General features: G+C 42.3%; 1 pseudogene; it reads left to right on the top strand.

Annotated features, from left to right (window-relative positions):
- Positions 1-385: 385 nt before the first annotated feature.
- LOC120662970 lies at positions 386-4082 on the top strand (annotated as a pseudogene).
- Positions 4083-5074: the final 992 nt, after the last annotated feature.

Below are 5074 nucleotides of genomic sequence, written 5' to 3'. Positions count from 1 at the left end.
ACACGATCACTTAATGCCACTTGATGCAATTTCTCAAAGCAATCGCACTAGAATCGCTCTCTCACTCGATCGGATGATTACTATCAAGTTAGAGTGAGTAGAGGTCTCTCCAAGCACTCCCCAAGCATGGACACCAAGTCCCAAGGGTGCTAGCAACCTCCCATGGCCGGCCACATTGGATATATATAGCCCCCATGAAGAAACTAGCCGTTACTAGGCATTTTTCACACTGACCGGACGCCCCGGCGTCCGGTCACGAAAACATGCCCGAAAAACCTCTCTGGAAGTGACCGGATGCCCGGAAAACTGACCGGATGCATCCGGTTGAAGCCTACTTGACGACCATCGCCAACGGTCACTTCTTCGCCCAAAAATCACTGACCGGATGCCGGGACCGGACGTGCAGGCCACAGCGTCCGGTTGCAGACCTTCACTCGGTAAAACGGCGATATCTCCTTCATCCGAACTCCGTTTTTGATGATCTTGGACTCTATGAAAAGCTAATTCAGAGGGAAACACAACCCACATGAGCTCTTGATCCAAAGCACAATGGATCAAAGAATTATTCCACTTCAAGAGCCATCCAAGTGTCCGGAGAACACCGAAAACCCTTCCTTTCTTCTCCAAGTTGATCAACATCAGCTCCAACACCTTCCCTTTTGCAAATGTGCTAACACCACCAAGTGTACATCACCATGTGCATGTGTGTTAGCAATTTCACAATCATTTTGAAAGGATTTTGCACTTAAGCTCACACGCCACTCGATCCTAGAACATCGCAATGTTAGAACGCTCAAGTGGCACTAGATGACCGATATGCAAACAAGTTTGCCCCTCTTGATAGTACGGCCATATATCCTAAATTCGGTCAAGCACTTCTCTACTCAACCTTAGATCGGTGAAATGAAATGCCCTAGGTTATACCTTTGCCTTGCGCATTTACATTTCATCTTCATCTTCATCTCCATCCTCCAAAGTACTAATGCAACCAATGCATTGATACAATCATGAATGATATGCTCCAAGCCATATCATCACATGACCTCTTTGGTCCATCGATCCTCGACCTTGCCTTCTCTTCACCGTTGCCTCGGTCCATCGGCGCCAAGTCTTGCCCAAGCTTCACCGCCTCACGGTCCATCGCTTCAAAGCCTTGACTTGCCCTTCTCCATTGCAACCAGTCCATGAAGCCAAGCCATATTTTGATCTTCACCACCTTGGTCACATGAATCCATGTCATGACTCATATGCAATGAGCTCCTTCTCATGTGGACTAAGCACCTGTGTATATCTCCATACAACATTATTAGTCCATCTAATGTTGTCACTCAATTACCAAAACCAAACAAGAACCTTTCGTGTAATATTGTCCATCTAATGTAGCACATTTCGTTGTTACTTGACAAATAATATCCAATTGTGGATTAATTAGGCTTAAAAGATTCAGCTCATCTAATCATTTAGACTGTGTAATTAATTATTTATTTCAACTGCATTTAATGCATTATACATGTGTCCGAAGATTCGATGTGATGGATACTGTGCAAAATAATTTAGAAACTAAACATGGCCTCAGAATTCACACTTCTTACACAGTAACTGTTCATTATTAATCGTTTCCCAAGGAATAACAATACCAGTATCGGATTGTGCTATGAAAAATATACAATCACTACATCTGGATTTGGGATTTATAAACTTATCTTTTGTGATGTGCAGACTGCTACTTCACAATCAAGGGATGGAATGCACAAAATGCTGGAGCTACAGCAGTTCTTGTTGCTGATGATAAAGTGGAGCCTTTGATCACAATGGACTCTCAGGAATCTAGTGGTACAGAGCACATGGAGAACATTACTATTCCTTCAGCACTTGTGACAAAGAGATTTGGCGATGACCTTAGGAAAGCGCTACAAAATGGAGATATGGTCAATGTCCTTCTGGACTGGAGGGAATCCTTGCCCCATCCCGATGAGCGTGTGGAGTATGAATTGTGGACAAACAACAATGATGAATGTGGTGCTAAATGTGACATGCAAATGAACTTCGTTAGGAGTTTCAGAGGAATAGCTCAAGCCCTTGAGAAAAGGGGCTACACCCTGTTCACTCCTCATTATATTACACGGTATTGTCCAGAAGCTTTTGTCCTGAGCAAACAATGCAAATCGCAGTGTATCAACCATGGGAGATACTGTGCACCAGATCCAGAGCAGGATTTCAGCATTGGATACAACGGCAAAGATGTTGTGCTTCAGAACCTGATTCAAATTTGTGTGTTCAAAGTTGCCAATGAAAGTCGCAAGCCGTGGATGTGGTGGGATTATGTGCATGACTTTGCTGTTAGGTGTCCAATGAAGGATAAGAAATACACACGTGAATGTAATTTTTAAACTTACCTATAGGTAAGTTGGAAAAAAGTTCTGTGCTAAAAGCAGTATGCTCGGGGTTTGAGGAGACAACTGAACTTGATATCTGTTTGCGCGAAGGTTTGTGAACTTTTACCATTTCGTTAAAGAACTGTCACTGAAATTATGGACTTCTTCTAATGCTGCATTCCCTTTATGTGGGGTGGTTTTATTTTGCAGATATCGAGACAAATGAATGTTTGGAGCACAATGGAGGTTGCTGGTTAGACAAGGCTACCAATGTTTCTGCGTGCAAGGTACATTTTTGCTGGAGAAAATATGCTACTCGTTACCTTATTCAATATCGTTCATGTATGAGTACACATATCTAATCTATTAAGTTTTATAATTCTAGGATACCTTCTGCGCGGTCGTGTTTGCGAATGCCCTGTTGCCAATGGTGTAAAGTTTGTTGGTGATGGGTACACCCACTGTGAAGGTACACTCTCACATTTGTTTCTTCAAGTTCTATTGGCACCATCTGTTCGACAAAGTTATGTTCCGATCTATATCTTTTTTTCAATTATGCTAATGGGCTTGTCTTTGGCAACTTCCGGCCTCGGTAGGTGCAAAATCAACAACGGGGGCAGCTGGAAGAAGACCAGGAACGGAAAGACTGTCTCAGCCTGCTCAGTAAGATAACCTCTTCCACAGATTTCTTGTTTCCAGTTTTGCTTGCGGCTGCTGTTTGAAATACGAAACTAATTCTGGAACTGTATAGAATGAAGAAGCTAAAGGCTGCAAATGTCCGACAGGTTTCAAGGGTGATGGAGTGAACAGTTGCGAAGGTACACTACTTTAGGGGGGAGAAAAGTTGCCTGGCAACCCTGTGTGGTTTTCCATGTTAACATAATAATATGCTCATTTGTAGATATAGGTTTGCATAATTTATATTGCAAGACTAGTGAGCTTCCTTTTAAAAAAAAAGAATAATACACTAGACTGGTATGCTTGTGCCTACAGAAATCCCCTCCAACAAAGCACTATCAAACACAATGATGGCTCCTAGTTTGCTAGAAATTAATGTTCTTGATTCCTAATGCAATTTCTTTCTGGTTGCATTTGCAGATGTCGATGAATGCAAAGAGAACCTTTTCTGCAAGTGCAAGAATTGCGCTAGTGAGAATACATGGGGAAGCTACGAGTGCAGTTGTGGCGGCAGCAATATGATGTACATCAGAGAACATGATACTTGTATCAGTGAGTCATCTAGCCTGAAACCTTTTTGGAACTTATTATGGTGCAGTAGTTATATGCGCATCTGTAGTCTGGACCTCAACACCCTCAAAGTGGATAGGCAATATCTGTTTCCAACAGTAGTAATGTAAAGCTATTTTTGGCTGAATGCTGCAGGCAAACACTCTACCTTGTCAATAGGCTGGGGCTTCCTATGGGTTATTTTCTTTGGCCTTGCCTTGGCTGGAGCAGGAGCATATGCCTTGTACAAATATAGGCTACGGGTAAAACAACTCCCCAGTATTTCAGTTTACTACCCCTGTGATCTTTTTTAGAGAAAGAGATTGTGAATTCAACGTACATCTGCCTCATAACTTTACTATGATGCCACTTCAGAGCTACATGGATTCGGAGATTCGCGCGATCATGGTTCAGTACATGCCCCTGGAGAGCCAAGAAATGCCGAACCAACACCGCCCCGTGGAGCACGCAGACATCTGAAACAACAAACCTTACGTGAAGTAAGGCCGCGTTTAGTTCCCAAAAAGTTCCCAAACTTTTCCGTCACATCAAATTTTTCAACACATGCATGAAGTATTAAATGTAGTTAAAAAAATAACTAATTACACAGTCTGACTGATTACCACGAGATGAATCTAACGACATTAATTAATCCATGATTGGATATTAATTACCAAATAAAAACGAAACATGCTACAGTGTCGTAACCCAAAGTTTTTCGCGATCTAAACGCGGCCTAAGCATAAGGGCTAGCAACATCGCGTGGGTGGTGGTCGTCCACCTCTACAGAGAAGTCGGCTCGGAGCTGCCCTTTGTGTGCAGAATATTGATTGATTCTCCATATAGCCTGTGATTCTAGAAGGTAGAACGCTTTCTTTTTTTCTCTCTCCCTCTCCTGAAGATTACAGTTACAGAGCAGATTAGGTTCTCTCAGGGAGTGTTTAGTTGGTGAAAAAGTTTGGGTTTTGCTACTGTAGCACATTTCGTTGTTATTTGACCATTAATGTCCAATCATGGATTAATTAGCATCATTAGATTCATCTCGTAGGAATTAGTTAGACTATGTAATTAGTTATTTTTTCAACTGCATTTAATGCTCCATGCATGTGTCCGAAAATTGGATGTGATGGATACTGCGCAAACTTTTTTGGAACTAAACGCAGCCTCACTGCAGTTTAGAATTACTCCATTGCTAGTCACATCTCTTCTGCATTCCATAGTAAATGTTGCCATTCTGTAAATACTGTCGTTCAGACTTGAGACATATAAACAGTAGTGTGTTTGATCGCCTGAATAAAAGTAAAAGGCCCAGAAATAGCGCACGAACCTCCTCCTCCTCCTCCTCCTACTACTTCTACTTTTTGCAGAAGGTATCTGCAGCCTTTTAATCTCTGCACCTCCATTTTGCCACCGGTATGGGTGAGATTTGCTCGCTCTTTGGGATTTTTTTTGAAATAAAGGCAGGAGCACTG

This window comes from Panicum virgatum, chromosome 2N, assembly GCF_016808335.1.
Source record: "Panicum virgatum strain AP13 chromosome 2N, P.virgatum_v5, whole genome shotgun sequence".
Classification (NCBI taxonomy): Eukaryota; Viridiplantae; Streptophyta; class Magnoliopsida; order Poales; family Poaceae; genus Panicum; species Panicum virgatum.
This window is presented reverse-complemented; position numbering and strand designations above follow the sequence as displayed.